Source organism: Thamnophis sirtalis, unplaced genomic scaffold (assembly GCF_051295495.1).
Source record: "Thamnophis sirtalis isolate CommonGarterSnake01/CBP01778 unplaced genomic scaffold, rThaSir2_p1.2 scaffold_3, whole genome shotgun sequence".
Taxonomy (NCBI): domain Eukaryota; kingdom Metazoa; phylum Chordata; class Lepidosauria; order Squamata; family Natricidae; genus Thamnophis; species Thamnophis sirtalis.
In genome coordinates, this window is record NW_028261383.1 from 123,221,892 (window position 1) to 123,234,865 (window position 12,974).

Sequence of the window (12,974 nt, forward strand, 5' to 3'; positions counted from 1 at the left end):
GGTCGGACACAACTTCGCAACTAACAACAACAAAATAGTTGAAGTTTGGCTACTTGATGTTAATGGAAATGATCCATCACCAATCGTTGAACAGAAAATGAAGGCAGATCTTTCATCTCCACGTCTACTGTTTTCTTTTTTTTAATATTTTTTTTATTTTTAAATAAACATAAACAAACAAGACATGTAACATAAAAACATATTCAATTACATACAGTATGTCGATTGGTTACAAGGTTTTTGTGCGTCCTTTCCATAGTCATCACTTAAACTTTATCTAAAGTCACATATTATGTTTGTTTATGTTTATGTTTATTAGGATTTATAGGCCGCCCTTTTCCCTGAGGGGACTCAGGGCGGCTTACAATCATTAGGAAGGGGGTGCAATTCAAAAATAAACAGTATGTGAACAAAGTAAAATAATAAAACACAACTTGCATTCAACACTCAACACTCGGGTGGGGCAAATTAGAAGCTTATCCCCAGGCCTGTTGGGATAGCCAGGTCTTGAGGGCTGTGCGGAAGGCCTGGACGGTGGTGAGGGTGCGTATCTCGACGGGGAGGTCGTTCCACAGGGTCGGAGCTGCAACAGAAAAGGCTCTCCTCCATGTAGTCGCCAGTCGGCATTGACTGGCGGATGGAATTCGGAGGAGGCCCAGTCTGTGCGATCTTATCGGTCGGAGGGAGGTAATCGGCAGAAGGCGGTCTCTCAAGTACTCAGATCCACTACCATGAAGGGCTTTAAAGGTGGTCAACAACACCCTGAAGCGCACCCGGAGATCAACAGGTAGCCAGTGCAGCTCGCGGAGGATGGGTGTTATGTGGGCGAACCGCGGTGCGCCCACTATCACTCGCACGGCCGCATTCTGAACTAACTGCAATCGCCGGATGCACCTCAAGGGCAGCCCCATGTAGAGCACATTGCAGTATTCCAGCCTAGAGATCACAAGGGCTCGAGTGACTGTTGCGAGAGCCTCCCAGTTCAGGTAGGGTCGTAACTGGCGGACCAGGCGAACCTGGGCAAATGCCCCCCTGGTCACAGCCGACAAATGTTGGTCGAGAGTCAGCTGTGCGTCCAGGAGGACTCCTAAGTTACGAACCCTATCTGAGGGGTATAAAATTTGACCCCCCAGCCTGATAGATGGAACATTGGCCAAATTGTTGGGAGGGAAACACAACAGCCACTCGGTCTTGTCCGGGTTGAGTACCAGTTTGTTAGCACTCATCCAGTTCTTAACGGCCTCAAGACCCCGGTTCATCACGTCCACCGCTTCATTGAGTTGGCACGGGGCGGACAGATACAATTGCGTATCGTCCGCATATTGATGGTATTTTATCCCGTGCCTCCGAATGATCTCGCCCAGCGGTTTCATGTATATGTTAAATAGTAGGGGGGATAAGACCGAACCCTGCGGCACCCCATATTTTAGGGGCCTCAGGGACGATCTCTGCCCCCCGACCAACACCGACTGCGACCTGTCCGAGAGGTAGGAGGAGAACCACTGCAAAACAGTGCCTCCCACCCCCACCTCCCGCAGTCGTCGCAGAAGGATACCATGGTCGATGGTATCGAAAGCCGCCGAGAGGTCAAGGAGAACCAGGATGGACGCACGGCCTCCATCTCTGGCCCTCCAGAGATCATCAGTCAATGCGACCAAAGCGGTTTCTGTGCTGTAACCGGGTCTGAAGCCAGACTGGAAGGGGTCAAGGTAACTAGCTTCCTCCAAGGCCCATTGAAGCTGGAAGGCCACCACCTTCTCAACAACCTTCCCAACAAAGGGGAGGTTGGAGACAGGACGGTAATTATTTAAAATGGCTGGATCCAAGGATGGTTTCTTCAGGAGGGGTCTCACCACCGCCGTTTTAAGTGCGGCGGGGAAGTGCCCCTCCCGAAGGGAGGCGGTTACGACCGCCTGGATCCAGCCACGTGTCACCTCACTGCTGTTGGCAACCAGCCAGGAGGGACACGGGTCCAAAATACAGGTGGAGGCACTCACAGCTCGAATGGCCTTGTCCACATCCCCAGAGGCAACATCCTGAAACTCAACCCAGAGATGGTTTGCCAAGTAATCCTCTTGTGTCCCGACTGGATCTGCAGCGGTGGAGTCCAAGTCCGACCGAAACCGAGCAACTTTGTCCGCTAAGAACTGGGCGTAGTCCTCAGCCTTACCCTGTAGGGGGTCTGCCACATCCCTCCTATTTAGGAGGGAGCGGGTGATCCTAAACAGGGCGGCTGGGCGAGACTCAGCGGACGCAACCAAGGTGGCGATATGTGTTCTTTTGGCAGCCCTCAATGCCCTGATGTAATCCTTGTTGCAAGTTGTCAACATTGCTCGGTTCGACTCGGATTTATCGGACCTCCACAAGTGCTCTAGGCGTCTCCTCCGGCGCTTCTTCTTCCGGAGCTCCTCGGTGAACCAAGGAGGTCTCCGGGATCCGCTGACCCGGAGGGGCCGTAGTGGCGCAATCCGGTCAAGAGACTCCGATGCCGCCGAGTACCAGGCAGCAGCCAGAGTCTCCGCCGAACTGTGGGCGAGAGTATCAGGAATAACCCCAAGCTCCGTCTGGAACCTCAAAGGGACCATAAGTCGCCTGGGGCGGAACCACTTGGTCAGTTCCTCCTCCCTACGGTGGGGGTTTGGCCTCCGGAAGTCAAGCCTCAGTAGGCAGTGGTCTGACCACGACAGGGGTATGGTCTCATTACCCCTCAGACCAAGATCACACATCCACTGCTCCGAGAGAAATACGAGGTCGAGCATGTGACCCGCTGAGTGGGTTGGGCCCCGAATTACCTGGGTCAAGCCCATGGCTGTCATGGAAGCCATGAACTCCTGCGCCCCATCAGAGTGTTCACCGAGCGATGGCAAATTGAAATCCCCCAGAACCATAAGCCTGGGGAACTCAATTGCCAGCTCGGCTACTGACTCGAGGAGCGAGGGGAGGGCTGCTGCAACGCAGTTGGGAGGCAGGTACGTTAGCAGCAGACCCACTTGACCCTTGAGGTCCAACTTCACCAGCAGAGTCTCACACCCGACAAGCTCCGGAGCAGGGATCCTACGAGGTACTAGAGACTCCCGGATAACAATAGCCACACCGCCACCCCTTCCCTGGGCTCTCGGCTGATGAAGCACCTGAAATCCTTCTGGGCACATCTCTACAAGGGGGACTCCTCCTTCTGTGCCCAGCCAGGTTTCAGTAATACATGCCAGGTCTGCCCTCTCGTCAGAAATTAAGTCCCGGACGAGGGGAGCCTTGTGAACAACAGACCTGGCATTTAGCAACAGCAGCCTGAGACCATATTGTCAATTAAATATATTTATATACATTATTTTATGGTACTTCATTTGTTTGATTATCACTATTGCTTCTTCATTTTAAACAAGGTATTCTAAATATGAATTCATTTATATTATAATAATTCATTATATCATCTTCAATATATCCAATAATAAAGTATTTTTATATCCTATTCTAAGTCATTCCATTATTTTAGTATTGATAACATTCTCTAATAATTTCCAATTCCATGTTTTTTCCATTATTAGTATCATTAATCTAATATATATGTATACAATTGTTATGATTATTAAACATTCATTGAGTATAGCTATTATTACATCCTTTTTATATGAAGCATACTAAATTTAAAGTAAATTTATATTATGGCGTTTCATTACATCGTCCTGAAATCATCCAATGATATTACATCTTTATCTTCTATTTTATATAAAATTGTTTATCTTTTATAAAAAAAAGCTTTTCAACATCATCTCCATAGTCCCACTTGCAATTTTATATAAAATTTCATATTATCAATCTAGTATATATAAATGCATTATTATCATTGTTAATCATTTATTTGACTATAACTATTATTACTTTGTCTTATACATAATACTCAAAGTTTAACTAAGTTTAACTTAATTTTATTGTGACATTTCATTTCATCATCCTGTATCCTTCCAGTAGTAGTGCAGTCCAATATCTCTTGCCATTTGTAGAATCTGTATTCTAAGTGTTTTCTTGATAAGTCTTATGTGGACTTCTCTTGGCAACTTGTTCATTCCATATCTTATAGAGAGTCCAAACCCTCCATCTGTTCCTTCCATCAGCTTGCCTTTAGTTATCACTGGTGCTTCTGCCAAAATTACTCATTATTTCTGCCAAATTTTCTCCCCTTTCTTCATCTATGTTTTGAAGTCTGAGATAGAGTTCACATATCATTTCCCTCCACTCTCAGTTTGCTGTCAGTGTCAACAATTTTCTTATCACTTTGTTCATATTTCTCTGCAATTTTTGAACTCCGTCCTCAAGTTTCATCACTGTTTTGTAAATATTCTCAACTCTTCCCTCCATTCTTTCTGTATTTTGTTTTATAATCTCAAATCTCTTATCAATTCTCTCTGTGCTTATTAGTACTTTTTGAATTTCTAATATAATTATTTGTAATGTTAATTCCTTTTCTTCTTCATGTTGCACCATTTTTCCAGGTTGTAAACACTGCTACTAAGACATCCAAGGCTTTTTGCTAGGTTTCAAACAAATTCAGTGTAATCTTTCAAGTCAAGGCTTTCTCTTTACTCCAAAAGAGCACCTGTATAAACAAAACATGCTTAATAGCCTTGTAATATCAGATGTTACCAAGCCTCCAGCCTCTAGGTGGCAGTTTTACTTCTTTTTTCTCTGCTTTTATCTCTCTCTTTAATCTCCGAACTCAAGAAGAGAAAAAAATGCTTAAAAGTTATGATCCAGCTGAGCCTTGAGAGGAAAGAGAATTTTAATCCACAAATACAAAAAATGGAGAAAAATAGAAGAAAAAGGGGGGAAAAAAGACCAGTCCAATTTAAAAGTAAGAGGCATTTGTAAAAATTCCATCCATATAAAGGAACGAAATTAAAAAGAAAAAGATAACACAACAGTTTTAATCCAGGCTTAATTCGCAGCTTTCTTTCTTTTTGTCTTCAGTTTTAATTTAATTCTAAGTCTTTTTGGGTGTTCTCTTCTCCAATAGTAAAATTTTTCTCACCATTTCCGACACACACTCTCTCCTGTTCTGCTTCCGTTTCAGGGGTCTGTCCCAACATTCTGCAGCCTCAATGGCTGCTTCTTTTCTAGCCGGAAAAAAGGGCTTCTCCTGGATCGATCAGGGGCTTTGCGATGCCCCTGAGATCAGGAGGACGCGCCCTTCTCTATCACCGTCTCTACAGGACGGTTTAGGTCCAAAAAGGACCATCCAACAACAGAGATATTGACAGCAATCCTGGAGCTCCAAGATTGCTTGTCGTATCATAGTGAAATTAGCCCCGCCTTCATGTCTGCTGTTTTCTGAGTGCCTAAAATCAAGGAGGATAGGATAGATGGATTAGACCAGAGGCAGTCAATCTTTTTATATCTACCACCCACTTTTGTATCTCTGTTAGTAGTAAAATTTTCTAACCGCCCACTGGTTCCACAGTAATGGTGATTTATAAAGTAGGGAAATAAATTTACTTTATAAAATTTATAAAGCAGAGTTACAGCAAACCCCTACCGCCCACCATGAAAGCTGGAAAGCCCACAAGTGAGCCGCAGGGACCAGGTTGACTACCACTGGATTAGACATTGGATTTGCTAATCACAGACCTTTCCTTCTCATCTACATAGGCACAAATGGTTCTGCAGGGCAAGATCTACAGCATATCCGAAGAGACTTCATGATTTTGGGAAGAGGATGAAGATTCTTGGGATCCAGGTAATGTTCTCATCAATATTTACCATTAAAGATAAAGGCCTGGCAAAAGAATGGAAACTTTTTCAAGATGTCAAGTTGGTGCATGCAACAGAGGCTTGGGTTTTCAATAGTGGTACAATCTTCAAGGAAGAGGCTTTGAGGAATGCAATTCATCTCACTAAGGAGAGAAAGTAAGTCTCTGGACAGGAGCAGACTAACTCCGTCAGGAGGACTTTGAACTGAAACACAAAAGGGCACAAGTGTTAAGGCTATTGATGAGTAACAAATTGGGAAATATTGGACTAAGTACAGCAGCACTAGTTTACCAAAGTAACAATGCAGGTACAGAGATAAAGAAAAAAGGGAAACTGAACATAGCGTGTCTAGTCTATTATCTTAAATGTCTAGTCTTACAAATGTATGAAAAACAAGCAAAATGAGATGGATGTCGTGGGATACAAAAGCAAGTATACTATAATAGGGTTTACAGAAACATGGTGGGATCAATCTCAACAGCGCTGCACTGGCCTTGAAAGTACACATTATCTCAGAGGAGAAGGAAATACAAGGGAAGAATTTGTATAGTAATGTTTTATATATATCGTGTTTCCCCCAAAATAAGCCCTCCCCTGAAAATAAGCTCTCCCTGAAAATATTGCAACACAGCAGTAGCCATGAGGTGATCACACTTGCCGCCTCCTGCACCTCAAAAATAATAAGACCTCCCCTAAAATAGGGCCAAGCGCTTATTTCAGGGGGGTCAAAAGAAAATATGACCCTGTCTTATTTCCGGGGAAACACAGTAGAATGAGCTTACCTGTATTAGGTCCAGCTGAACTGATGGTAGCATGAGTACTATAAACTTCTGGGTCAGGATAGAAGGACAAATGAAGGGATATCTTGCTATGAGGCTATTGTGTTTCACTCAATTAATTTATTAAACTAGATAATAATCCCAAAAATCATGAGTTGGTTGTGATTGGACATTTCAGCTACCAAGACATTTGTTGGAAGATGAATCCTGCCAAATATTAGATGTCACATAGATTCTTGATTAGTGATAATTTTAAAAAAGTTAAGCAGGAAACTAGGAGATCTAATTCTCAAATCTTGGTTTTCACAGAAGTTTGGTTAAAGAACAATCAAACATAATCCATGGATTTTAGAAAGGTTGGTTTTAAGAAACCAAGAGAAACTATAAGGGAGAGGTCATGGGAGGAACAGCGAAAGTGGTGTAGCCAGCTGGGGTATCTTGAAAAGAAAACTAAAGATAGCTCAGCCTCAAACAACACTGAAAGATCTGGAAGAAGAGCTGTTGCATCCCTGTCAATTATTTTGGAGGAGTTTAGAGAACTGGAGATGTCCCAGAGGACTGGAACAAATGTTCTTCTTTTCTTCAAGGAAAAAAAAAGGGGGGGGGATCCCAGTAATTAACCTAACTTCAATATCTGGTATGTTAGAGCAAATAATAAAAGAGGCCACTTGTATATATCTCAGAGACAATGATGCATTTTCTGAAAAGCAACATGGTTTTGTCAAAAAAGGGTCATGGGAGATCAGTCTTGTCTTTCTTTCATATGGTACCATATTTTTGGACTATAAGACGCATCGGAGTATAAGATGCACCACGATTTTGAAGAGGTAATGTTTTAAAAAACGTTTTTGCACTCTGCGGGCCTCCTAAACCCTCTGCATGCCTCGTTTTTTGAAACAAAAAAAGGGGGGGCATGCAGAACTTTGGGAGGCTTGTACAGTGCTCCTGCAGGTGGGGGGGGCAAAAACAAGCATAAAATGTCCCATTTTTCACAAAAACAGGACATTTTTTTTGCAAAAAGAAAAGGGCATGCAGAGCTTTAGGAGGCTCTTAGAGTGCTCCTATGGGCTGGTGGTGGTGGTGAGGAAACATCCCATTGTTTTTGTCCTCTCCAGCTCTCAGGAGCACTTTGCAAGCCTCCCAAACCCTCTGCATGTCCATTTTTGCAAAAGGGGTGGGGTTTCAGTAGGCCAAAAATGCTGTATTCAGTGCATAATAGGCACCCAGATTTTCATGCACTTTACTGAGGGAAGAAGGTGCCTTATACTCTGAAAAATACGATATCTAGTAGATGTATAAAATGTTGTGACTATAATCTGCCTCAGTTTCACCAAAAGCTTTTGACAGGGTTCGTCTGACATTGTCACTGATAAGCTGTTATAGTGTGATTTGAATGGCAATACAGTCAGGTCAGCTGGGGGATTCAAATAATTTACCAACCGGTTCTCTGCCCTAAGGATTTCTTCCAACAACCAGTTTAACCAAACTGCTCAGAAACTTAACAACCGGTTATCCTGCAAACAGGCTGAATCCCACCATTGAGTCAGGTGTATCCACAACTGGCTATTTAATCGCGTTTGAGTCAGCACCGATAGCTCTGTGTTGAGGTGGAACGCTGTAACCAGTATAATTCCTAAGTGCAATGTTATTCAACATTTGTATTAGTGGCATGGGTGATAGGATTGATGAGCTGCTTGTCAGATTTTCACATACAAAGTTTGGAGGTCTGGCCAAGATCCAAGATGACAGAATGATATTGCAATCTAGTCTGGAAAGGTTATAAGAAAAGACAGGAACAAGATGTCTTTTCTAGAGAGGAAAAATGTGAGATGTTATATTTACCAAAAGAGAAAAAAATGTATGGAAAAAGAGACAAAATAGCAGATTCGTGGTTTGGAAGCACTGCATGGGAGAAGGGCTTGCTTATGGTCACTGACCACTGACCAGCCAAGTGTGAGATAGCTACTAGAAGGGTTAATGCAACTCTGGACTATATCAGAAAAAGTTCTTATTCCCCCTATTCCCCCTACTCTACAATGGTGAGAGCACCCCATAGACTCCCATCTCATTTTCTCCCAGTTTCCAAAAGGCTAATAAGGTCTGTGTGTGTGGGATGGTGCCTGCTGGATTGCCTAGGACCGTGATGGCGAACCTATGGCACATGTGCCACAGGTGGCATGCAGAGCCATTTTTGAGGTTACGCGAGGCGTTGCCTTATCAGCTCCAGCACGCCAACTGACTTTTGGCCTTGATTTTTGGCCATTTTTCTCCCTCCGGAGGAAGCCCAACACACAAACCGGAAGTTTAGAAATGGACTTCCGGTTTGCGCGTTGGGCTGTTTTTCTCCCTCTGGAGGCTTCAGGGAACCCTCCTAAAGCCTACGGAGGGAGAAAAACAGTCCAAAGGAGAACCCAGAAGTCTGTTCCTGAACTTCTGCTTTGCCTGTTGGGCCATTTTCGCCTTCCCCAGGCTCCTAGAAAACCTCTGGAGCCTATGGAGGGCGAAAAACAGACCTACTGGGCCCCCCGGAAGTCAGAAAATGGGCTGTTTCCGGTCTCTGGAGGGCCTCCAGGGAGGCAGGGGAGGGCGTTTTTGCCCTCCCCAGCCTCCAAGAAAGCTGTGCACATGGCAGGGGCGGGGGTTAGGTGCGCATGCGCAGGGGTCACGGCAGAGGGGGGCATTAAATTATGGGGGTGGGCATGTGAGCTAGCACTTGAGCACATGCTTTTGGCACCCGAGGTGAAAAAGGTTCGCCATCACTGGCCTAGGTAATGTTTAGGCGCAGCTATACAATGTTTCTAGTCCAACCCATTTTTACAGGGATCGGATGCCAATGTTCACTTTTAAGGGCTCCATCCTGACCTATTTTCTTGTTTGCCAGCACCTTACCTATTTGTAAGCCTGCAATAATATTCACATTTAAATGCACATTTTAGAGGCATATTTTATTAAAACACCTAATCACACACACACACACACACACACACACACACACTTTAGTTTCTTGAGGCAAGAACTGCAGGAGACTATTCAATAAGCAGTAAAGCTTGTGAATAACAGGACACTCACTCAGAAGATGTGAATTCTGAAATTCACAAAGATCAAATTCCTCAAAGATGCTTATTTTTCTTTCCCATCTCCTGTGCTCCAATTTTGAGACTTTCTTCCTACTTTCTAAAAAGACAGTTTGCCCCCATTATTTCTCTTAAAGGTTTTTTTTAGAGTGTCCTGCTGCAACAATTTTAAAAAGTGAAAAGCAACAGCAAAAAAGTAAGTGTTTAAAATAGTATTACACAAATAATTATTATCAAACAATTCTGATGAATTATATTTTACTATTGCATTATTATCCTCTCTGAGAACAGGATGGTATCTGTTGTTTCTCTCATAGCCTCACTTGATTTTCACAACATCCTTGTGAATTATGCAGCATTGAGAATTAGGCGTGCCCTATGTTTAAGACACTGAGCTTGTTGATCAGAAAGGTCGGCAGTTCAGTGGTTCGAATCCTAGCACCGCGTAATGGAGTGAGCTCCCATTACTTGTCCCAGCTTCTGCCAATCTAGCAGTTTGAAAGCACATAAAAAATGCAAGTAGAAAAATAGGGACCACCTTTGGTGGGAAGGTAACAGTGTTCCGTTGATTTAAAAAACCCTGTAAACCCCCCCTAAGAAGCCTCATCTTTGCATGCCACCTCTCGGGATCCCAAGATCCATCATTAAGGAAGCATCTTGATAAGCAAGAAGGCCATCCCTGGGAAAGTGGGAGTTCCCGAAGGGAATAAAGTTCTGTCGCAGTATAACAAAGAGGAGAGTGTGGCATCAACCAAAAAGGAGTGACATCACAGGGAGATGGAACGGGGAGATGACATATCCACGGGGGAGGGGGCAGCCGACAGTGTTCAAGGGGGTAGCGGGAGGCTTATGTCCATCATAGCCATGGTTGATGTTGAAAACAATATGTAAGGGTAACGGTCAGATATCAAAATTGCAGCAGATGATAAATTGCAAGTTATTGAAGCGGCCAATGATAGCGGTGGTGAGGACAGTGGCGGCAGCGGCGGCTACTTCAACTCCAACAACTGAGCTCCATCCATGCCAGCCGCACTGATATTAGTCGCCGGGGCCGCACTCCATTAACCCAGTCCATAATGTCACAAGGGGAGGGGCCAAATGGCCAAATGGCACAGTACAGTGGCCCAGGCGATGGCGGTGATACTGGTGGGGGCCACAGCAAAGGAGCCCCCCTCACTCCAACCGCTCCCACGCCAACTACCAAGGCCATCTTATGCTGGCACCAATGCCCATGCCAGCCGCCTTAGCCACTCCCCACTAATCCAGTCTATCACGTCCATAAGCAGGGGGGAGCAACCGGGATAATAATATGGTGGGGGCAGCAGCGGCAGCAGCGGCAGCAACCCCAGGCAGGGAGCCCCACCGATGCCACTGACGCCAACCACACCCATGCCGGCAGCCGAAAAACACTCTCCATTCACCGCCAACCGCCCCATTTCACTCACAACGTCCCGGCTACAGAGCAAGAAATTGCAGCTCAAGGGTACCTCCGAGATCCCAGGAAGTTCCCATAGCTGGACCTGGAGCCAATAATGGGATAGGGTACCCCCTGTATACCCCGAAAAGGAAAATCATCTCCCCAAAGTTCTCCTCAAACATGACAGGACATCATCTTGGGCATACAAAGTTCTTCTTCCCTAGTAGAAAAGGCCCTGTAAAATACTTGTATTTTTTCCCTACTTGGAGTAAGAATTAAAATCCTTCTACAGCTGGCCTATTTACTTTTTCCCACCTGAGCTGGTGCAACTAGAATGTAAAAATGGCTGAGTCTCTTTTGAGAGATATGGGAGAATGGCCAAAATACTTTTTTCCCCTCAGTTTCCTTTCCTAAGCCAAGTCAAATTGTTATACAGGTAGTCCTCAATTTATGACCACAACCGAGCCCCAAATTTCCATTGCTAAGCAAGAGAGTTAAATGAATTTTGCCCCATTTTATGACCTTTGTTGCCACAATTGTTAAGCAAATCACTGAAGTTGTTAAGCTAGTAACACGGTTGTTAAGTGAATCCGGCTTCCGCATTGACATAGCTCAGGCCTGACAAACGGGCGGTCTGCTGGCCCAATATGGCCCGTGTAGGCCACGCCCACCCCAGCTCCACACAGACAAAAAACATCCCAATAGGTCACGATATGGCCCGCAATGTGATCGGGTTTGACATCTGACTTAGCTTCTCAGAAGGTTGCAAAAAGTAAATAATATGACCCCTGGGACACTTCAACTGTCAACAATTTATGCCAGTTGCCAAGTGTCCGAATGTTGATTCTGTGACCATGGGGATGCTGCAATTATCTAAATATTTTTTTTAAAAAGGTTATCAGTTACTTTTTTCAGTGTCGTCGTAACTTTGAACCGCCACTATACAAACGGTTGTAAGGGAAGGACTACCTATACCTGTGTGACCGCAGACCACTAATAACATACTCATCCCTGGAACAAACTCCCTGTGTTCACTTTTATATTTTTATCACCCAAAAAAAATGTAGGACAATTTCCCCAAAAGATACAAAAAAAAAACCCCAGACATCTCCTTCTCCTTTACTTGACTGCAAGACAATGATGTTTAGCACGGGATGCTGCCTAGCCCTCACTTTTGCTTCTACTGAGCTGTGAGCAGTGACGTGCAGAGCCTCACCACTGTCATCATGAAAAGGAAAAAAATGTAAAAGGAAAAAGGCTGAGGTAGTTGCTGCCAGAGTCACAGTGGATGACTCTGCTTAGTGCTTAACTGTTTAAAAAAGCCTCTAAAAAAGTGCCCTCTACAGAAGGAGGCGGGAGAACCATGTGCTTCATTTAGTCTGACTTTATGATCACTCGAGCAGAGTTAAGCAAGGGTTAAAAGCCGAAAAATTCCTTATGTACAGGAGGCACATGGTTCTCTTGCCTCCTCTTGTAGAGGGCATTTTTTTTAGAGGCTTTTTTAAACACTTAAGCAGAGTCATCCATTGAGGACTCTGGCATCAGCTAACCCAGCCTGACCTCAGCAGCTCTTGCCTTTTTCTTTTTATATTTTTACATTTTCATGATGGCGGGCAAGAGCAGAGTTGAAATCCTCTATGATTGTGAAACAACTGGAAAAGGTATGTGGGTCGGAGGGAGGGGGAGAAATTCAAAATTAATGTAATTTGTAAGTAATTGTAAGTAATTTGTGCGCGTGTGTGCATGTGTGTGTGTGTATGTGTGTGTTTGTTTCTTCACTCAGAGGGAAGGGGGTAGGAGAGGCAGGGAGGGCAGCCCACCAGCTTTCTTTCCCTGTGTCGGGCAGCCCGCCAGCAGAGGCGGGTCTTTTACCCACCGCTGCTGCCGGGCTGGCACTTTCTTTCTTTCTAGAAAGCGGCTTTTGGCCGCCCCGGCGCTATGTCCGACATAGAGGCGGGA